Genomic DNA, 24313 nt, shown 5'->3' on the forward strand with positions numbered 1-24313 from the left:
ATGATTACCAAGGATACCCCCGACGGGCGACTGCAGCCAACATGGAGAATCATGGACCTCCACAGAACCTTCAGAGGCCTAACTATAACAAGCCCATCAATTCTGATGAGGCAGCGAGAATCTATGGTGGGATATACATCAAAGAAGTACATGGTACTCGTACTTCTACCGGTAAATCGATCAATACTAGGCGTTATTATTGACTGGTTAGCCCGTTAAATGTCATGCTTCAACAAATTATGCCCTAGTTCATCGTTTCTATATGTACCTCCACATCGTGTGTGTCTTGAAGTTTTATATCGTCTATATATATCGTTTGTATATATGTAGAAGTTTCATATAGCACTCGTGCATGTCTCTTTCTTTATATATATACAGAAGCTCTATATGTATCGTTTGTATCTTGAAGTTTTATATAGCACTCGTGCATGTCTCTCTCTTTTTATTTTCATTGATTTGACTTGCGAAGAATGCATGCACGATTAATTGTGAAATTGATTAATTTGAACTAAATAACGCACATGCATGGCTTGATTAAATTTGTTAAACTCAATGCTTGATGTTAGTTTAATATAAGACTATTCTTATACCTAGAACTCCTTGATGTTAGTTTAGTATAAGTCTATAAGACTATTCTTATACCTAGACTATTCTTATATCTTCTCTCAAGTGAGTGAGAGAAAGCGAAAAAAAAAAAAAACAATTTATTAGGACTTAGCGCAAAAGAAAGCCAACTTCTGAGCTCTATGTGTGGGTATAGGAGAATATATAATAGGTCTCCTCCAATATAGAAATGGTCAAGAGTTTCCAAGAAGTCCGCCACTCAAGAGAGATCTCCAAGGCGTGGAGAATATAGAAGCTGTTATAGGCTTGTAACTAAACTTGAACTCTTCTTCTCTTCTTAGTCAAATTTCCAACAAACGTAAGAATTGAAGATGGGAATTATAATTTGCAATTAGGCGGTGTCTTCACTCTTCAGTACCACATTAGATAATTTCTCTGTAAAAAAAAAAATATATAAATATAAATATAAATATATATATATATATATATATATATATATATATCTACCTAAACATTTACCATACCATATAGATGATGGCCATCATATATATATTTTTATTTATTTTAATTCTCTTTTACTTTATCTAATTCAAAGATTATAAATAAACAAAGGTGTGCATAAAAAGAAAATATATGTAGAATTAATTTCCCCTAATTAAATTAAGAATGCCACCTACAACTTGAGTTGAAATGAATTGTGTTCCTCCCATGAAGGAATATGCTTATCCCTTTACTTATAATTAACATATCTTCATTGTACGAATATCATAATCAGAACTATTCAGTCTTGTTATCATCATCTAAAAATCATATCTAGGGAAAATCATTTAATTTGAAGATTGTTTAGTCATCCATACATGTCAAACCAATCAACAATTTCGGTAATAAGTAGCATCCTTATGATGAATAGTCCATTCGTTTGATGAAAATGAATGGCTAAGCAGTTTCCAAATTGCATTATTTTTTTTGCATATATGATATTTTTATGAATGGTTTTGATTATGATATTTGTACAATATATATACGTTAATCATAAGTGGATGGACAAATAGGTTCCCCATGGGGAATTCAAGCATTATTCTTATGTGTTAATTAAAGCCAATATTTTTCCTTTTAATTTGGTGGTGGTGGGTGGTTTAATTTTAAGGAAAACTAATGAAAAGGGCTTGAAAACTTTGAGTTTTAACGATAAGGACAAAATAAAGGATAAAGTGAATAGTACCTGTAACATCCCACATCGCTTAGGGAAGTGGATCCTGTAAGCCTTATATATATATTCCCATCTTTACCTAGCACGAGGCCTTTTGGGAGCTCACTGGCTTCGGGTTCCATTGGAACTTCGAAGTTAAGCAAGTTTGCGCGAGAGCAATCCCATGATGGATGACCTACTGGGAGGTTCTCATGTGAGGTCCCAGAAACAAAACTGTGAAGGCGTGGTAGGGGCCCGAAGCGGACAATATCGTGCTATGGTGGAGTCGAGCCCGGGTTGTGATGGGGGCCCGGAGCGGGATGTGATAATTTGGTATCAAAGCAAATCCTTGGCCGGATGTGTGCCGATGAGGATGTCGGGCCCCTAAGGGGGGTGAATTGTAACATCCCACATCGCTGAGGGAAGTGGATCCTGTAAGCCTTATATGTATATTCCCATCTCTGGCACGAGGCTTTTTGAGAGTTCATTGGCTTCGGATTCCATTGGAACTCCGAAGTTAAGCGAGTTCGTGCAAGAGCAATCCCATGATGGGTAACCCACTAGGAGGTTCTTGTGTGAGGTCCTAAAAACAAAACTGTGAGGGCGTGGTCGGGGCCCAAAGCGAACAATATCGTGTTACGGTGGAGTTGAGCCGGGGATGTGGTGGGGGCCCGGGCCATGATGTGACAGTATCAGGATTGACTTTTTAGTGTAAAAATGTGGTTTCGTTAAAGTGAACAGTATCGCGGGTTTTTCGTTAAAACTCCCTTAATTTTATAAGGGATGCTTTTGAACTTCTTTTTCTACTTTTAATTTCTTTTTTAAGAATGCAATGTTCTCTAATAAACATAACTATCTATTCCTAGGCCACCCTTTATGATCAACTAATTTACAAAAAATCAACCAAATTAGAAATCATTTAACTGTTTGATCCCCTAACTCCTAGTTTCAATGTTTAACTAAAAAACATGGTTCGTTCATTGATTTTATGACCCTTAGATAACTTCTTTTTTTTCTTCAGATTTAGTTCATTTTTACAGAGATGACCTTAAAGGATGACCAAAAAAATAAATGGTTCGGATTATAGTGCAACATTGGAGAATGAAAATGAGAAATGAAAGTCTAAAAGAAATTTATTTCAATCTATGGCAATATCCAATAAGAGTGTCATTTTGCTAACTTATGTGACACTTTTATGCTACTTTAAAAGTTTGTCACTCCAACCCACTCTTCAACCACAACAATAACCAAGCCTTATCACTAAGTGAGGTTGGCTGTATGAATCCTATAACGTTATTGTGTTCGGTTTTGCGTCATGTCTTTCGTTAGCTCCAAGTACTCCATATTTTTTTTAAAAATCTTTTTCCAAGTCTTCCTCTACCCCTTTTACCTTGAGCCTTAGTCTCATAGTCGCATTTTCTAACCGGACCATCTGTAGGTCTTGGGTTCATGTGTCCGAACCAATTTAATTGATTTTCTCTCATTTTATTTTCAATTGCGGCAACTCTTCAAATTTATTTTTCACCTTAAAATAATACTATCCTATGTTTATCATATCTTGTAGAACCCAAATTTTTATTTTTCAACTTTCTACTAAACAATACTTTTGATGAAAATTTATCTTCAATATGCTAATTTAGTTGCTACTTTTGTTGGATATAAGGTTGTTCTACATAGCATAACAAATCTAACTTTGCTAACCATTACTACCCTTGGATTCCTGGAGATGCTCACTAATTTAATTTGTTGGGGTAGAATTCCCTAACATAACCTTTAAAAATCTTTGAGCACCCTTGTTATATATGAATTTTGTTGATGCACAAAATCAGTGAAACTTTGGAACAACATAAAGTGTTAAGTTTATGACATTCACAAAGGTTGCTTGGGTCACATAGTGAGGATAATATGTAAAGAGATAGAGATAGAGATAGAGATAGGGAAGCAAACATAAGATGTACGTAGTTCACCTTAAGTTGGGCTACGTCCACGATAGTAGAGGAGTTCTCATTAATAGTGAAGAGTTTGCACAATACATAGGTTCAAGCATAATCATCATTAGTGAGTCCTAATGATAAGTTTAAGTATAATAATGGCATTAGGAATTAATGGTAGGAGAATAGTCTCTTTTTATAGTTAAGGAGAGTCTCTGGCTTCCATCTGTGGTCGATGTGGACTCTAGGAGCTTTATTCTAATGTTGACATGTGTCGTATTGTGATTGGCCTCCTGGTTGTAGACAAACTCTTGTGCTTCGGCAGGGGTGCCTCAACACGAATCCTTTAGTGGGTCCCTAAAGGTATAAAATTCACCCTTGTTTGGTAGTTTCGAGATTGGTAAAGTATACTACAAATAGATTTGCTTTGTAAAGCTATGACATTCATCATTTAATTATGGATGGAAATTAAGGAATACTAGATATGTTTCAACTTTCAACAATGCTTCATATTTCCGTAAATCGGAACTACTTCTGCAAAATGTGTACCAATATCCTCAAGCCAACCAAGGAAAATGAGATAAAGTGGTAAACCATATATAGATGCCTTTCAATCTCTTCAGGAAGATAAAGATAATATCTTCACCACCCAAGTTCCACCATTTGATCGTTATTCCTATCTTTCATTAATTAATGTGTTTTGGACCAACCTGCCATGAAACTCTTAATTAGCACCAAAGAACCTACCATGCATCAATAGTGCCCTTTGTACTGTATAATGCACTTTTCTAATTTGCAACATTAGTTAATTAATTACATGGATTTCCAACTTAAGCAAGCCCCCAAAACAAAGATTTATTTCAAATGTCTTTAATTCAAATGAGTCACTGGGAAGCCTTTTTGGAAAGAGTCAAAGAAAATATTTGTGTATCGCGTTATCCAAATATTATCCATTCTAAGATATTAAAGCCCTCCATGAACGTGTCACCTTTTTAACTCCTATTCCTATATAATGGGGCTTGGCCGCTAACCTTTTAACTAGCAAACAAGGGCAAACCAATTTACCTGAATACCCTATTTGTGCGTCTGTACTTTTCTTTTGTTCTTGTAAACTTGGCAATTTTATCATGGCAACGCAGGAAGAGCTAGCACGGCTTGGTGTGGAGGCTTTTACTATGATAGATAAGTACTATGGCCGGCCTGCCGGGATGAGTCATACGAGGCTTCTGTTTATTCAAGATCATCATCAACCAGCTCATTAGTATCATCATCAGCAAGCTCGTGGAGGGAAACAATCTCATTTCATAAGAGATCAGCCCGTTCTTATTAGCAAGGATGCAGCCTTCTCATTTGGGGGGATAGAGATAAGAGAATATCCCAAGAGTTGCGGCTAATAGTCCAACTAACACGTACTTAATTAGTTTGGTATAAGTAATTAGTAGTAGCTAGCTAATTAAATGAAGCACTATATGTATTAAGCTATAGAGCTTAATTTATCTGCGCTTAACGATGTATATATTCCACTTGTAATGTGTAGATATAAAGCTATGTACCCTCTCATGCGTAGTACTCTCTCTTGTTATATATAAAATCAAAATCTTCTAGACTTCAGAGGCAATGGGCAAAATGTACTGTTTGTTTCACATTCCTTTTTCCTTTTCTTTTTTCACAATGGTGTTTTCCAATGGTAATGTGCTGCATTCCTGACAACACTCCATTTCTATGAATGTGGTGAGGACCTTGGCCTATTGTATGTGCATTTTGGATTGACCGCATCTCTTACGAAAATGAGATCCGTATGATTATATGATCAATGTCTTACGTACAAGTGAGAATATCCACATATTGTTAATAGGTTCTACTTCTGCAAGTAATCTAGTGATGTAAGAAAATTGGTTGAGACAAGAGTAAGTTCAGAAACAACAAAATCCACCATGAGCTTTGAGCTCCGATTGAGCTCACAATACGCCATGTCAAAAGAGAACGGAAAGACTCGTTTGTTACATCAAAACGACATTTTAAGTTTTGAGGGTCTTTTTGGAGTTTCGTTGTTTTTTATATTTTGTTCCAAATTTGATTTCTTAGAGACGCTAAGGTTTGAGGTAGGAAAGTTTAAATTTGATTTTAGGTTTTTTTCTGAAAACATAACGATCATCGTCTCAAAAGATACTGATTTGAAGGACAACAACAACAACAATCAACCCTTATCCTATTAAGTGGGGTCGGCTCTATAAATCCTAGAACACCATTGTGCTCGGTTTTGCGCCAAGTTTTCCGTTAGCTCCATGTAGTCCATAATTTTTTTATAGTCTCATTTAAAGTCTTCCTAGGTCTTCCTCGACCTCTTTTACCTAGCTCATAGTTGGATCTTCTAACAGCATCATCTGTGGGTCTTCGGTTCACATATTCAAACCCTCTTAACCGGTTTTCTCTCATCTTACCTTCAATTGCGGCCACTCTTGCTTTACCTCGGATATCATCATTCTTAATCTTATCATTTCTCATGTGCCCACACATCCAATGAAGCATTCTCATCTTCGTGACACTCATTTTTTGGTTGTTGATTTTTAGCCACCCGACATTCCGTGCCATAAAGCCTCGTTGGGCTTATTGTCGTTCTATAAAAAAATTTCTTGAGTTTTAGTGGCATACGACGCTCGCACAACACACTGGTACACTTTGCCGCTTCATCCATCCAAGTTGGATTTATGGTTAAGATCTTACACTTTGCCGCTTCATCCATCCAACTTGGATTTATGGTTAAGATCTTATCTAATTCTCAGTTATTTTGCAAGATAGATCCAAGATAATGAAAATGTTCACTCTTTAATATTTCTTGATCTTTAATTCTCATCTTTATCTGTTTGGACCTCAATTCCCACTGAACTTGCACTCCATATACTCTTTCTTTGACCTACTGAGGCGAAGACCTTTAGCTTCCAACACTCTCCGCCAAAGGTTAAACTTCACATTTACTTCCTTCTACGTTTCATCTATCATCATTATATCATCTGCGAAAAGCATACACCAAGGGATATCATCTTGAATACGTCTCGTTAACTCGTAAGTTACTAATGCAAAAAGGGTAAGGACTTAAAGTTGAGCCTTGGTGTGCCTTATAGTTATTGGAAAGCTTTTAGTTTGTTATTCATGAGTTTTTACCCGACATAGGTACCTTCGTCATGTGCTAATTGTCGCACCAAGGCAATCACAGTAGGGTTTGCGCGACGAAGAAGAAACATAAGTCGAGCAAAGCTACTTTGTGCGACATAGGGCATGCGTCGCACAAAGTGGCTTTGTGCGATGTAGGGCGTGCGCCGCGCAAAGTGGCTTAGGTGGCTTTGCGCAACGTAAGGACATGCGTCGCACAAAGTGGTTTTGCGCGACGTATGTTTCTTCTTTGTCACGTAAACCCCTTTCTTTTGTTTTAGTCAAAATGTTTTTTATTTTTAATTTTTAATAAATATTGTACTTAAATTCTAAACAATAATAATCAATGAAAAGTATTTAATTATAAAATTTATGAAAATGTACATACAAGATGTCCAAACAAAAAAAAAAAACTACAAGTAGTCTTCTAGGTTTCATACATCAGGTTACTGCGTATCAGAAGGGCGAAGTGGCTCGGACGTCAAAGGTGGAGCAAGATCAGGTGCTGGTAGCGAGATTTGGAGGTCGAACATCTATATGGCTTGTACAAGGTCTCTCACCTGCACAGCATAGATTCTCATCTTTTCACCCTGGCCTCATCTGCTTTCTCTGGATCGCAAGCTGACACTTTAGGGTTGTCACTTCCTCTTTGAATGCAAGATGAGTGGGAAGGGGATGCAAGATGAGTGGAAGTCACAAAGCATATAGCTTTTCATATGACCTCAAGGTTGATAAAGGTTAAGGATGCAATCCAATATCACCATAAGTTTGAGTTTACAACTAGAACAGTAGAGGCACTTGAAAATAGGATGATAAGATGTTAACTTCATTCTGGTTAATCAAATATTTTAGCTAGCAGTAAGTGGATCAAGGCTCGATACCAAAGTCATAAACTATGATTTTAAAGCACATTTCAACCAAAAAAACCCAGAGTACTCATATCAAATATTAACAGCCAAAACCCATAGTACACATGATAAACTATAATTCATTAAGGGGAATGAAACATCTGAGAAAATATAAACTCAACAACAACCTAGTGCACTCATGTCAAATATTAACAACAAAGCAATTTGTGTATGTATGTCAAGACTCAAGAATCAAATAAAAAATATCACCCAAGATAAAAATCAATCAGGGGTGCTTTTTGTATTGGGAAGCCTAGAACAATATTTTAAAAAAAAGGCTATATGGGTTATAGATCAAAAACGGGTGCTTTTGCATGCTCATAAGATTGATAAAAGGCCATAAAATGGTGATTTTTATGTAACCAAATCGGACAATTTTGGATATTATTAAACCACAATAACAACAATAAGCAGGGAACGAAGAAAAAATTGCAATCAACTTACAAAAACTTAGCAATTAGTTCACAGAAGGAAAAATAGCAGATAAATTGGGTAGCAATCAATTCAAAAACTCACTCAATCACATAACACAAACCCACAAAAACGCACCCAATTTTTGTGCTAGAAATTCAAAATTTCGAGAGATTTCAAGCACAAAACAACGAAATCGATCAAAACCCAATAATAATTACGATTAGCAAAACAAAATTAAAGAAATTGATTTTCAGATTCAGAATTTACCATACGAGAACAAGGATGAGGGAGCAGGACGAGGATGAGGGAGTAGAACGAGCACAAATATGATGAGCTACAGGCAGCGTAATGCTTAATGCATATGTGGGAATTGAAAATCTGGGTCAATACCTGCTGGCTGGCTGGGAATTGAAAATCTATACTGAAATTGCTTCAAACTGCAAACAAGAAACAACAACAATGAAGTTCTGAAACCCTGAAATTCAGCCCATTTCGTAATAATTTATCCCAAATAAAAACCCTAATTCAATCCCCATTTCAAAATTAAAACCCTAAATCCCATTCACAAATTTTTAAACCCTGAAATCCATCCCATGCCCTAGTAATTCATCCCAAATTAATACCCTAAATTCTAAAATTCTTCTCAATTCACATTCAAAATCCTTAATTTCACAATTTCATAATTTGTAATTACACTTACCTTCAAGGAGAGAGACGAGCATGACGAAGTGGTGGTGGCTGCCCATTGTTTAGAATGAGAGGGAGAGAGACAATCGACAAAGTAGTGGTGGTGGTTGGATTCGAGATTGTGAAGAGGAAAGAGAGGTTTGAGTTCAAGATTTGGGGTTCAAGCGTGATGAGCATGATGAGTGAAGAGGAGGAAGGCAATTATAGAGAGAGGGCTGATGAGCGAAGAGGAGGAAGGCAACGAGAGAGAGATTGAGTAAGAGAGAGTCCGAGTCTAAGAAGTTTTTGTCCAAACTTGGAACATTTAAAAAAAAACGCCTATTTTTTACAATTGCACTGCCAAAATTATCACAACTAGCGCGACATAGGTATACAATTTGACGTCATGCAAAATGTTTTTGCACGATGACCACATTATTCGTGCAAAGTATTTTTTATTTAAAACATTATTGTAAAAATTACTGAAAATGTGACTTTACTCCTTTCAAATTCAATTTTTTTTTTTTACGTAAAACCCACAATAATATATTTTTCTAACAAAAACCCGACTAATAAATTGGTAGCTACTTAATAAATATACAAATCATTCAATTTCTTAAGTGTTATACGTACAAAATAAATAAATTTAAATCTACTTAATAAATATATATACTGTTGAACTTGATGTGATACGCATTGTACGAAACTAATTTCAACGATCCAACCGCCAAACTTGTTTGTATATGCTTCGAGATCTTATAGGCAAAAAGCAAACGTTCAGAGATCAAGTAAGGGGACATAACTTTTCGACGGTTATAAATGAAAAATCACCATTTAACGGTAGTTTTAACTCCAATTTTGATGATTTTTTATAGCTACACTACTCCTTGATCCTATATGAATACAATGAACTAATTCGATCATCAATTTAAAATATTTACACTAGTGGATATCATAAAATCTTATGTTATACTTAATGAAAGTATAAATAAACCCTAAGTATTAGTGAATCTATTGTTTTGATGGGATACGCATTGTACGAAACTAGTTTCAACAATCCAACCGTCAAACTTGTTTGTATATGCTTCGAGATTGCATAGGCCAAAAGTCGCAAAAAACAAACATTCAAATATCAAGTAACGGGACAAACCTTTTCAACGGCTATAAACGAAAAATCATGATTTAACGGTTGTTTTAACTCCGAGTTTGATGATTGTTTACAACTACACTCCTTGATCCTATATGAATACAATAAACTAATTCAATCATCAATTTAAAATATTTACACTAGTGGATACCACAAATCTTATGTTATACTTAATGAAAGTATAAATAAACTTCAAGTGTTAGTGAATCTATTGTTTTGATGGGATACACATTGTACGAAACTAGTTTTAACGATCCAACCATCAAACTTGTTTGTATATGCTTCGAGATCACATACGCAAAAAATTGCAAAAAACAAACATTCAGAGATTATGTAATGTGACAAACATTTTCGACAGTTATAAATGAAAAAATCACCATTTAACGGTAGTTTTAACTCTGATTTTGCTGATTTTTTTACAGCTACATTCCTTGATCCTATATGAATACAATAAACTAATTCGATCGTCAATTTAAAATATTTACACTAGTGGATATCACAAAATCTTATGTTATACTTAATGAAAGTATAAATAAACTCTAAGTATTAGTGAATCTATTGTTTTGATGGGATGCGAATTGTACGAAACTAGTTTCAACGATTCAACCGTCAAACTTGTTTCTATATGAATACAATGAACTAATTCGATTGTCAATTTAAAACATTTACACAAGTGGATACCACACAAAAGAAAAGGCAATGCAAGAACCCCAAAAGAAAAGCAAAAGGTTAAAAAAAAAAAAAAAAAAAAAAACTTTGCACGACGTAGGTGCCAACGTCGTGCAAAGTTTTTTTATTTTTTTTTTATTTTATCCCCTTTTGCCTATGACATCCAAAATTCAAACCAAACCCCTTTGATTTTCTTTTCAATTCTTCCAAACTTTGAATTTTTTTATTTATTTGCGTTGTATGTTTCGAAAATGACCTTGTGGTTGTTGATTGAAACGGGAATCACAATTTATCTTTGTTTTGTGATTCTACTTTTCCGGTTTTTCTTTTGGTTTCTCCAATATATTTATAGAGAGAGTATAGACTTCAAACTTTTAAATGAAGGAAAAAAATATACATTGCAATTTGCAAGGTTTGTGCTTTTGACTTGTTTTAGAACACATGAAAGAAAGATAAGAAGTGACATTTCCGTGTTGACTTTAAGCGATGAAGTTAGGCGTCGCGCAAAGTCGTTTTGCGCAACGTAGGTGCACCCACGTAGCACAAAGTTGGGAAAAAAAGCGGTAAAGTATTCTTGGTTTGGCGCCAAAATCTTGCTCGATGCACAAAACGTTCTTAGTTTGGCACACAAATCTTGCTCGACGCACAAAACGTCGCGTAAATGGCCTTTGCAGAATGGCACTTTGCTCACACAAAACTGTTTTGCGTGACATAGGTGCACACGACGATTTGTGTTTAGTGTCGCGCAAACATACTTTGCCCAACAAAATTTGCTGCGTCGCGCAAGTTGCCGTCTCGCAAACATGTTTTTGTACTAGTGGGCCTGTTACTTAGATATATGCTACTCGTACTCCTTTCTTCTCTAGAATTCTCCAAATAATTTCTCTTGGGACCCTATCATTCATTTTTTTCCAAATCTATAAAAATCATGTGCAAATCCTTTTTCATATCTCTATATCGTTCCATCGATCTTCATAAGGGATAGATTGTCTCCATTGCCGAGGGTCCTGGCATGAACCTGAATTGATTCTATGAGACCCGTGTCTCTTGTCTCAATCTATGCTCAGTTACCCTCTCCTAGAGCTTCATTGTATGACTCATTAACTTAATATCCCTATAGTTCATACAATATTATACATCAACCTTATTCTTGTAGATAGCCACCAAAGTGCTCAAATAGTTATAAATCTGGAAAAAAATTTGACAATTAGAAATCCCAAAATAGTGAAAAATGAAAGGGGAATGTATACCTTAAAATTATTGAGCTCTACTTTATATCTTCCTTCCCGAATTTAGATTCAAGATGGGAGCTTTCTATATCCTCATGTATTGTGGTCGAAGTGAACTTGTATATACACACCAAATTATATGCAAGGAATTAATACCTTCCCATTTTCCCTAAGGAACGTCCTTCTACCTTTTTCTAACAGGGGTGCTTGTGTTGTCTGGCTTTGAACCCCATTAACAAGAAGCCCCATCTCCCATTAGGTTAATTACAGGCCATAATAATAAAAACAAAAGCAAAGTATGAAACGAAAGAGATGCCAAAAGGATATGCCATTTTTTTTAAGGAAATGGAATCGATCGCTTTCACAAACTTTATATCCACAAAAATGGCAAGCTAGAGGCAAATGATTCCTCCACTACTAGTAATGTAAGGCAAATATGATCAAGAATATCTTTCCAAGAAGATATTAAAGCAGACCTTGTCTATCGGAAGATAAACAAGAATAATTTGGTTACGTAAGTTTTGCCATCGTAAGCATGCATACATACCAAACTTATTTCCTCTGATAATTTAAATTTCTTTCTTCGACACTAGATAGTCCATTTTTATTTTTTGTCCACTAGATAGTCCATGTTAACTTCCTTAATTTTGCTACCTTCTTCAGTCCAGAGTAAACCTTTTAGTGTGGCATGACGATCACGTGATACTATCAATTAACTCATATTATAACACACTAGTAACATTACTTAGCTTTTCAATCTAGAGTAAATTTTTTCAGAAGTTAAAAACTTAAATCCAAGAAAAAGAAAACCAAATTATTCAATTATTTTGAAATTAAAATCTCTGCAGAAACGATAAAAGTTTAATATAATCTCATAAGATTGATTCAAAACCTGTTGTGTTATACCGATCGATCGATACCAATATATATCTGTCTTTTCATTCAAAGCGGCAGCCATCTCTATTAACTAATTGGTTATTATCCATACAGTCGGTGCAAGGATATAGTGTCCCAGAAGGGTTCCGAGTATCATGAGAGGCTCATGCGCTTGAATCCAGTAAATAATCTAATGCATAGTTCCAAAATATCCAAAATTATGGCGGGGGAAAAATTCTAACCTGTGTATGTTATTATATAACATTATGTATTCTGTGGTAGATATAAAATATGTAACTCTTGGCCAAACCTTATCAGAATATTGCTTATCAAGACCCGAATTCATCTTTAATCGATTTAATTTGATTTTGGAACTATAGAAAGAAAAACCTCATTATCGACAACGTGTATTAGTCAGAGTAGGAAATAGAGAATGAAAACTAATAGTGGTGTTGTTTGTACCATCTTTCCTACAAATGTTCCGGTTAAAAATGCAATTATGAGACGGAGACTTAGAGCAAAAGCAGTAGAGGAAAACCTAGGAAAACTTGAAAAAAACTTCAAAAAAAAGGATGGAGTACTTAGAGCTAACATAAAACCTGAAGCAAAACCCAGTGGAATGGCATTGATCTAGGATTCATATAGCGAACCCCACTTACTGGAATAAAACTTTGTTGTTGTTTGTACCATCTTTACTAATTACATTGAATACCCCTCTAATCAGTTCTACATACATATATAGGTGAAATCAACCTCTATTAAATGGTAGAAATAGCATACAATAACCAGGATCTAATGACTAAAAACTCTACAGTACAAGATACCTTGGAGCATGATTAAATTATTGTGTTTGCTTAGAAGAGGTATAGGTAAAACCACTTTTGTTAGAAGTACCTAAATTCTGTAAATAATGCATGCACTAGGAAAAACAAGCCACGCAACCTTTAGTTATATCTGTGAAACGCTAACGAAGTAGTATCTAGCTATATATTGATGAATAATCTCAAGAACTAGTACAAGTAAACGTTTTAACATGATTTCTGGGTCATAGTAGAAAGGATTTTAGGCTAGATTCGTTTCAATAACATTCTCCTACTAGAAAAGGAGTAGATTCGTTTCAATAACATTCTCCTACTAGAAAAGGAAGGATAAGGGAGAATCGCAAGAACCTGATCAGAAAGCCCACTTGTGAAGCTTTATAGGACTCCTATATAATGTGGCTTGGCTCTTAATTTTTTGGGTAAGACAAGCACAAAGCAAACCAAGCTAGATAGCTCCCCTTAATTAACTCATTGTTAGTAAGTTAGCAATGGCTGTTTATGAACGCTTTGCTATTCACCGGAAGGTAGCCGCCCCGATTGCATCCGAACACCACACCATCATAGAGGACTGCCACGGCGTGCTTTACAACAATAGCACGAACGTGGCAGCTGACGAGTACTACGGTAGCTGGCCGCAGAAGATGATCACCACTACTACTACGCCTCCTCTTCCTCCTCCTTTTCATCAAGGACAACATTTTTATCCACAAACCAAGATCCACAAGATGGCCAATTACAACGAAGCTCATCACGATCAGCAGAGTCAAACTTTGATGCAAGGGCCTGTTAATAATGGTCATAGAAAAATGGGCACTGCTATTCTCACTAGCACCGAGGCGGCCGAGCTCTACGGCGGAGTGGTGATTACTCAATTTGGTACCAGGAAGCATGGTCGACCTAATTAGCTTCATCAGTTGTATATCTTCGTGCAGAAGGCAAGGAAATCGTGAATCTATCAAGCTCCTAGCTAGTGATCTTATACATATATATCGCCGCTTGCATATATGTATATGCATCTTCTTTTCGTTTTATTTTATTTTATTTCCGATAGGCAGGACTTCCGGGGCCATTTAATAAGGATTGACCCTGCGAAAGTCGCCGGTGATTAATGTATACCACCGAGTTGTCCCTCAGAATCTGATCATCGTGCTTATCAGCTTGTAATAATATTATTAGTTGGATATAAAATAGTTGTGTAATTTACTCTACATTTCTCTCTCCCGTTTATACTTTGACTTGTGAATGAAAATGTGTAATTCCAAATGAGTGTTGGTCCAACGCAGAATGAGACCTAACGCCAAAATTAAAAGGGGTCCTTTTTTATTTAGAGCAATGCTATTCTTTAAAAAAAAAAAGGGGACCCATAAAATTGATACATTTGATATACTTTTTAATATAAGTGGGCTTTACATACAATGGTTTGGTCTACCTCGACTAGAGAGTGAGTCAACAAGTGCATTAATTTTGTGTCCAAATGTAATTGTTTTAGCTATTGTGACATAAATTCCAGCATATGTGTGATTGTGTAAATTATTAGTAGATTGTATTTAGGACACTAGAAAATCTTATCCCTTTATGAGTGTATTACTTGCAAGGCAAAAAATCTTATCCAGTTTACTATAAATAAAGGCACAAGTGATGGGAAAGACACATCACAGAAATTCCTCAACTCTCTCTTCTCTGTTTATCGCACACGCTCATGAAACTGCGCTAAGGAACTAAAACATATTCTTCTACAAACTTGTTCACAAAATTTCTCATCGCAGTCCAGGTTCTACAAAAACACGTTCTGAATTGTCGATATTTTTTTAGCCTGATTGCATGAAACATTCAACATTGAGTATGAACCATAATTTTTGATTACTGAATTGTATATTCTACTTAAATTACTGCTCGCAATTATATTATAATACTACTATTATAATTGTGGTGAATTGAATCTTTGAGGAAATGTTTTCATCATGTTCCAGAAGAATCTTGCAACGGTACGAGCTTCGAAACTTGACCTGCAGTCGAAACACACACATCGGAAAACTTTCGAAACTTGATCTGTAGTCGAAACACACATTGGAAAACTTTGGGTTTCCACATTTTTCTTTCTTCTGTGCCTGTTTAGTTTGGCCCGACGAGATTTGGTTTTTACTTTTCCTTTCTTAGCCCAATATTTGGGAATTGAGTTCTGTCCACTTACCTATTTCCACTGCCTGTCTTGTAACCCAACCGATTAAAACAATAATTTATTTTTAGACTTGAAGTTTTTCATGAAACTCAAATTTTTTTATGCTTAATTTAAGCCAAAACATGTCTATAGAATCTAAATGTTCTACTTTTGACTATGGACGTTTATCCCATAATACTGACTACGATCTTGATCTCTCCATTGCAGCAACATGTTGAACCTTAACAAACTTGACTTTATCGCTCTAGAAGTATCTGGAAGCAACTACCTGAAGTGGGTTCAAGACGTGAAGCTCCACCTCACTGCAAAGAGTCTCAGGGCCACCATTAAAGCTGAAACGGATAACCGGGGTGGTGAAGATGATAAAGCAATCGCAATGATCTGCATCTGAATACATATACATGACGTACTGCAGACTGAGTATCTTGATGAAGAGCTCACCATTACGAGCACGGTTCATCTGTGCTGCTATCCATCGGAACTGACCACTCAAGTTGTATTTCTTAATGAGGTCATGCATCTTTTCAATCTCTGCAATTTCTTCTCCATCCTTAGAGTTCTTGACATCCACAACAAGGTTTACCATTTCTCTTAGCTTGGCGCTCTTAGCATAGCAGTCAACAAGTCCAGTTAAATTTTTCACTCCATCAAGTCTTGCCATGGAAAAGACAATAGGCTTTGATCTATCACTCAACAGCTAGCCCACTGCATCACCATCGAATGAGTATCAGACGATTGAGTGATGAAAATGAAGTGCATGTAAGTTGCAACCCTGATATCTATAAAATCTCAAAAAGAGGCTTAAATTGTTTTTCAGAAGTTCTTTACTTAACATTAGAAGGTACTTACATATGCTCGTCGTTCTGCTCAGCACCATATAAGAGTTCTTCAATTTGACCCATGTAGAGCAGTAAGCCTTTTTTCCTTGTCAGAATATGGAAAGTATATACACATATCTGCTCCTGGGGAGACGATATTAAACTTGGGATCAAAAACATTCAATCCTGTGAACAGCTTGATACGGCCCAGGAAGAGTGGAGGCAGTGTGGCTCTCGTACTGTCCAACGTTATTCTTGCTGAGATAAAGAACAAGAAAATTAATCTTTAATGCAACAAACAAAAGTGACTAGAATCCAGGGAGAAGAACAATGGCCCACATGCTGCAAATGATGCAATCCACTTCATTGTGACAGACAGATCTTTGAACTTGTTAACCAACGTAACTTACATCATATGACTACATTTCAAGTGAAAAATCAGGCCGTAGATTAAAAATTGGAGGTAAAGAACTAGACCAACAATCAAACCTTCCGGCAATCTCTTGGTATGTAATTATGAATCTGCATTGCTCATTGCAATGAGATCGGCTGTGAATTGACTTGAAAAATGGTACTTATCCTGATGCTTCTTCCAAAATATATCAGAATGTGGGTACTTTGTTCTCTCCAATGCATGAGCAATATTGCACTACATGGAGAATTCAGTTTTGACAAGTTAACTCCAATATAAGCCCACTGTTATTCCACCAATCTGTGTTGCATCTGAAATAATGAATTAAAAACTAAAATTCACCTGTATGATTCCCAGTTTATAAGATAACAGAGTTGCAAAAAGATTTCCATCACTATAGTTTCCAATGATTAGATCTGGAACACCCTGCAACTCAGCGGCAATTTCATTCGAGGCATCCTAGAAATAACACAATAAGAGAAAAAAAGTATGTTGTATAACCCGTAAGTAGTAATTAAGAACCCAACAGTGTGCATCATAAAAGTGAAGTACTCAGGCAGTAAAAAAGGGGACAGAAAAAGAAATAAGGGGAGAATAAACAAGAGTGTTGTGCTAGGATAGCACCAAACCACGCGGAACCAACTGAAGCTAACCCACAGGAAATTTATCAAATGAAAATGCAAGAACAAAAATATACAGACACCAAGATTTTAACGAGGTTCCTCAACAGTCAGTGTAACTGGAGTACGTCCTCGGAGCAGTAGGAGCTCACCCAATAATCCACTATCAACCAAATGGGAGTTTACAAAGTGTTGGCAATCTCACAACCCAAATAACCCAATACACCCAATAGCTCTCACACACCAAATAAACAAATAGAGGAAGAAATATAATGAATAATTTCTTCTCTATACATATAGCTCAAAGCTATTACAACAACAACTACTTTGGTGGATGATTACTAACCAATTGAAGCAGCAGCTTCTCTTCTCTCTTTGCAGCTCCTTTAGCTCTCTGCAAAACTCCTTAGCTCTCTGCAAAAGGAGTTTTTTTCTTCTCAGCCGAATGTAAGCTCTCACTCCCTTTTCTCTACTAAAAAAAAGAACTCTTTCTTTTCTCTAGTCTTTGTGCCAAAACCAAAGCTCACGGGTGGTGAAGGGAACCAAAACATTTTCAAAAGCAAAGGTCTTTTCCCTCTTTTCCTCCCCAAAACAAGGAAGGTGTTTGCCACCTTTGAATTTGTTTATTCTAAAGTATGGCCACTTGGCCACTTATTCAACAATCTCCACCTTGGCCAAGTTCCGAAAAACGCCATGATAAGCCAAACAACACAATTAACACACAACATCACTCCCAATCACTAGCAAGAGAACAACTCATGCCGAGCCAAATGCTCCAAAACTCCTACTGCTCAACGCCTTCTTTATATAGGCAAAATGTGAGCCAAGTTCAAGCAATGAACAAACTTGGCTACACCAACAACCTTAGTCAACATATCAGCGGGGTTATCTTTAGTTGGAATCTTCTGGAGAATGATTTCTCCTTCACCAACAACTTCACGAACAAAGTGATAACGCACATCTATGTGCTTGGTCCTCGCATGATGAACCTGATACTTAGCCAAATAAATGGCACTCTGACTATCACAATGCACCTCCACCTGCTTCTGATCAACCCCCAAATCTCTAATCAGCCCATGTATCCAAATGGCCTCCTTTATAGCTTCAGCAACTGCCATATATTCAGCCTCTGTAGTAGACAAGGCAACAGACGACTGCAAAATGGACCTCCAACAAACTGGCCCTTTAGCCATAGTAAACACATAGCCTGTAGTAGACTTCCTTCCATCCAGATCACCTGCATAATCTGAATCAACATAACCAACAGCAAAATGACCAATACCAGAGTCATCCCTCTCAAAACATAAACCAACATCTCGAGTACCATGGAGATACCTCAATATCCACTTAGCTGCATTCCAATGCTCTTTACCAGGATTATGCATATATCGACTCACCATGCCAACTGCATGAGCAATATCCGGTCTAGAGCATACCATTGCATACATCAAACTACCAACCAAATTTGCATATGGTATATTTTTCATTTGTAGCTTCTCTTGATCAGTTTTAGGACATTGTAGAGAACTCAATTTAAAATGAGGAGCCAAAGGGGTACTAACCGGTTTAGTTGAATCATGAACTCCAAACTTCCGAATCAACTTCTCAAGGTATTGTCTTTGATTCAAGCATACCAAACCTTTCTCTCTGTCTCTAGTGATCTCCATGCCAAGGATCTTCTTTGCTTCACCAAGATCCTTCATCTCGAACTCATTTTTCATTTGATTCTTCAATTTCTCAATCTCTTCAACATTCTTTGAGGCAATCAACATATCATCAACATATATCAACAGATAAATGAAAGACCCATCTTGCAACTTCTTGAAGTACACACAATGATCATATTGACTTCTAGAATAATTTTGGCCTCTCATAAATTTATCAAACCTCAAATACCATTGCCTTGGAGATTGCTTCAAGCCATAAAGTGATTTCTTCAATTTGCAAAACAAATTTTCTTTCCCTTTCACCATATACCCATCCGGTTGACACATATAGATCTCTTCATTCAAATCACCATGTAGGAAAGCCGTCTTCACATCAAGTTGCACAAGTTCAAGATCATATTGTGCAACAAGAGCTAACATAATGCGAATTGATGAGTGCTTCACAACTGGAGAAAAGATTTCACTGTAGTCAATGCCCTCCTTTTGTGCATACCCTTTAGCAACTAATCTTGCTTTGAATCTGACATTGCTTTTCTCAGCAACATCTTCCTTCTTGGCATACACCCATTTGCAACCAATAGCTTTCTTACCCTTAGGCAATTTAGCTAACTCCCAAGTCTTGTTTTTCATGAGAGAATTCATCTCGTCGCCCATGGCATTGCACCACTTCTCCTTTTCTTCACTCTCAATGGCTTCCTCAAAATTGGATGGAATCTCATCAGTGATAATAGGAAGAGCAAAAGCAACATAGTCACTATACCGAGCTGGCTTGGTAATTTGTCTTTTTCCTCTGTTCTTGGCAATAGACTCTTGAGGTGAAACTTGCTCTTCAACTTGAATAGAATCTTCAAGTTCAACTTCTTCAACATCCTCATGGTCTCCCACTTCTTCACTTGTAGTGGCTTCCACATCAGCGGAAATAGGATTTGAAGTACTAGAGGCAACTTTCTCAAGCTCCACCTGTTGGACATCTTTCACATTCTTTTCAGAGTCTCTGAACATATTTTCTTCATCAAATGTCACATCTCTGCTGATTACAAGTTTTTTCATCTCTGGGCACCACAACCTGTAACCTTTGACACCACTACTAAAACCAAGAAAGATAGCCTTTTTGGCTCTAGGATCAAGTTTATTTTCAGTTACATGAAAATAAGCAGGTGAACCAAAAATACGAATATAATCATAATCAGTAGAAGGTTTTCCAGTCCATACCTCCATTGGCGTCTTACCCTGAACAGCAGCTGAGGGTAATCGGTTGATGATGTGACATGCATAAGTAACTGCCTCTGCCCAAAACGACTTGCTCAAACCCGACTGAGACAACATGCATCTAACCTTCTCAAGCAAGGTTCGATTCAATCTTTCTGCAACTCCATTTTGTTGTGGAGTTCCCCGGACACTAAAATGTCTCACAATCCCTTCCTCTTTGCAAACTTTAAAGAAAGGGTCGGATGTGTATTCACCACCATTATCCGATCTCAAAATCTTAATCTTTCTCCCAGTTTGGTTCTCAACCATTTTCTTCCAACCCAAGAAAATGCTCAACACCTCACTCTTGTGCTTCATAGTGTAGACCCAAGACCTTCTTGAATAATCATCAACAAAGGTCACGAACCAATGTCTACCACTCAAAGAGGGAGTCTTTGTAGGACCCCAAACATCCGAATGCACATAATCAAGAATGCCCTTCGTCTGATGTACAGCAGTACCAAACTTCACTCTAGTTTGCTTCCCCAAGACACAATGTTCACAGAAATCAAGCTTACAAGTCGTGGCACCTTTTAGAAGACCTTGTTTCACAAGCCCTTGTAGAGCTTTCTCACCGGCATGGCCTAATCTCATATGCCACAGTCTAGTAGTATCAGAATCGGATGTGCCCATATTTTCTGAGACTACAGATGCTTCACCTGTCACAGTGCTTCCTTGCAATAAATACAAATGGCCACATCGAGGAGCTTTCATCACAACAAGTGCACCATAAGTCACCTTCAATGTCTGCCCATCTGAATGAAACCTGAAGCCCTTGGCTTCCAAAGTTCCCAAAGAAATAAGATTTTTCTTCAAATTCGGTACATACCGAACACCTGTCAACTCTTTAACCATGCCATCATGCAACTTCAAACGAACTGTACCAATCCCTTTTGTTGTGCAAGGATTGTCATCTCCCATGAACACAACACCGCCATCAAACTCTTTCAAGCTTGAAAACCAATCCTTGTGAGGAGTCATATGATGAGTACAACCCGTATCCAACACCCACTTAGTAGCACAATCAAATGATGAGGAAGTGGTTAAAGCAAAATCAGAAAAATCTGTTTCAACCTCAGCAACATTAGCTTCAGAACTTTCTTTGCCTTTGGTCTTCAATCTAGGACAATCTTTCTTCCAATGACCCTTATTACGACAAAAGGCACATTCATCCCTTTCCAAAGGTTTTCTACCTTTAGAGTTTCCTCTAGGTCGAGACTGTGATTTTTTCCTGCTAGAAGAGGATCTCCTCTCCGATGATCTACCTCTAACAAATAAAGCTTCAGAGGTACTATCATGATTTTTATCTCTATGCCTCATTTCATAATTCATCAAGGCATTTGACACATCTTCAAATTTCACAGTTTCTTTACCATGCATAATAGTGGTAACAAAATGCTCATAAGAGTCCGGCAAGGAATTCAACAATATTAAGGCCTTATCTTCATCCTTAATATCCTCATCTAAATTTAACAAGTCGGCAATCAACTTATTAAAAGCATCAAGGTGTCTAATCATTTTTGTACCTTCTTTGTATTGGAAGCGGTAGAGCTTTTTCTTCAAGTGTAGCCGGTTCTCTGCACTCTTCGTCATATACTTGTCTTCCAATTTTTGCCACAACACACTTGCCAAAGTCTCCCGCATCACAAAATACTTCTGAGTTTTTGCAAGGCACAACCGAATTGAAGAGCAAGCCCACAAATTTAATTTCTCCCATTCCAGTTTCGACATAGCTTCAGGCTTCTCTCCCAAGGCGGCAAGAAGATCTTGTTGAGCCAACACATCTTTAACCTCACATTGCCACATCCCGAAGTTGTTTGTGCCATCAAACTTTTCCACTTCGAACTTTGCATTTTGCACCGTAGTTCTTGCAAACCCGGAGCTGCTTCCAAAAGGATTCTCATCTTGCCCGTCTGACATCTTTGGCAACTAGACAGTACCCAAGAGCAACCAGTGCTCTGATACCAATTGTTGTGCTAGGATAGCACCAAACCACGCGGAACCAACTGAAGCTAACCCACAGGAAATTTATCAAATGAAAATGCAAGAACAAAAATATACAGACACCAAGATTTTAACGAGGTTCCTCAACAGTCAGTGTAACTGGAGTACGTCCTCGGAGCAGTAGGAGCTCACCCAATAATCCACTATCAACCAAATGGGAGTTTACAAAGTGTTGGCAATCTCACAACCCAAATAACCCAATACACCCAATAGCTCTCACACACCAAATAAACAAATAGAGGAAGAAATATAATGAATAATTTCTTCTCTATACATATAGCTCAAAGCTATTACAACAACAACTACTTTGGTGGATGATTACTAACCAATTGAAGCAGCAGCTTCTCTTCTCTCTTTGCAGCTCCTTTAGCTCTCTGCAAAACTCCTTAGCTCTCTGCAAAAGGAGTTTTTTTCTTCTCAGCCGAATGTAAGCTCTCACTCCCTTTTCTCTACTAAAAAAAAGAACTCTTTCTTTTCTCTAGTCTTTGTGCCAAAACCAAAGCTCACGGGTGGTGAAGGGAACCAAAACATTTTCAAAAGCAAAGGTCTTTTCCCTCTTTTCCTCCCCAAAACAAGGAAGGTGTTTGCCACCTTTGAATTTGTTTATTCTAAAGTATGGCCACTTGGCCACTTATTCAACAAAGAGCACACCCAAAAAGAAAAGGAAAACAAGTTATATATATCCGTTCAACTGCTTACCTCTGCGAAGGTCTCCAAGTAAGGCCACACATCAAACCTTGAAATCCATTTCCGCAGTATCCCATTCTTAGCAAACAAACAGATACTAGAGCAATATCCTAAAAGGAAAAAAAAACAGTAGCAATAATTCTAGGAAATTGACCTGAGCAGACTGTAAGACTTTGCTGAACGAGCTATCTTTGAGCTTCTGCATGCCTTCATCCTCCATGATCACGCTTTTGAGCTCGTTTATCATTTGATGGGGTTGCAGACTCCCATTTCCTCGAGCAACATACCTTCCAACACAACAAAACCTCAACTTTCTCAAAACCCCACTCAATTCCAACCCAAAGAACCCTCCATTTGAAGTGCAATGTGAGAGAGAGAAAGATGTACCTGGAGAGAAGAGAAACGAGCTCATTGCGGTGAGCAGTGAGGGTGTCCTGAATGGTGTTGCTCATGGCTGAGACTAGAGGCTCCGGCGAGACAAAAGTGGTTGACGGCGGAGGAAATCAGAAAAGGGAGAGAGGTGAAAGCGAAGGTGAGGAGGAGAGGAGGGGCGGAGAGCAAATATAAATAGGGAAAAGAGGAAAACGAGAGGGGAGTAAGGAAACAAAAACGGCCATTGTTTTGCTGTGATCAGAGAGAGAGAAGAGTGAAAGGGTATAAATGTGAAGGGGCACCTGGCGGTGTTTCTGCGGCTGCATGCATGCCTCTGGAGGAGTCCTGACGCTTCTTCCCTCGCGATTTGAAATCGGAACGGAAGTTTTTCGGGTTTTAGGCGGAGATCTCTATGGCTGTGAACTGGGATACATTTGGGCCTTATGAAATTACAGGCTCTAAGGTAATTTTTGGGTTTGTCGGGTACAAAAAAAACCACCAGAATCATTTGACCGGGAATTAAACCGCACTTATATGTTTGGACTCCCTTATTTTATTTAATGAAATTATGTGGCTGAAATTAAATTACAGGCTGCAAAATCTCAATCATAGGATTACATTAAAGTCAAATCTAACGGTCAAGAGGGTGTCCCTCATTTTTTTTGAAAAATAGAGATTTCTTCCCTTAAAGGCTTCCTTAAAATAAAAACAACATTTATATGCCTTGTGTAAAATTACCACA

At 37.2% G+C, this 24313-nt stretch overlaps 1 pseudogene across 1 annotated transcript; it reads right to left on the reverse strand.

The window, feature by feature from the left end:
* Positions 1 to 15930: 15930 nt before the first annotated feature.
* On the reverse strand, positions 15931 to 23651 carry LOC137736187 (sucrose synthase 2-like; annotated as a pseudogene). The gene is made up of 6 exons (XR_015955259.1): positions 23487 to 23651; positions 23212 to 23340; positions 17316 to 17432; positions 17051 to 17210; positions 16593 to 16819; positions 15931 to 16448 (listed from the first exon to the last, which is right to left on the reverse strand). The product of XR_015955259.1 is annotated as a sucrose synthase 2-like (transcript).
* Positions 23652 to 24313: the final 662 nt, after the last annotated feature.

Source organism: Pyrus communis, chromosome 13 (assembly GCF_041283825.1).
Source record: "Pyrus communis isolate YQ-2024b chromosome 13, ASM4128382v1, whole genome shotgun sequence".
NCBI classification, from domain to species: Eukaryota; Viridiplantae; Streptophyta; class Magnoliopsida; order Rosales; family Rosaceae; genus Pyrus; species Pyrus communis.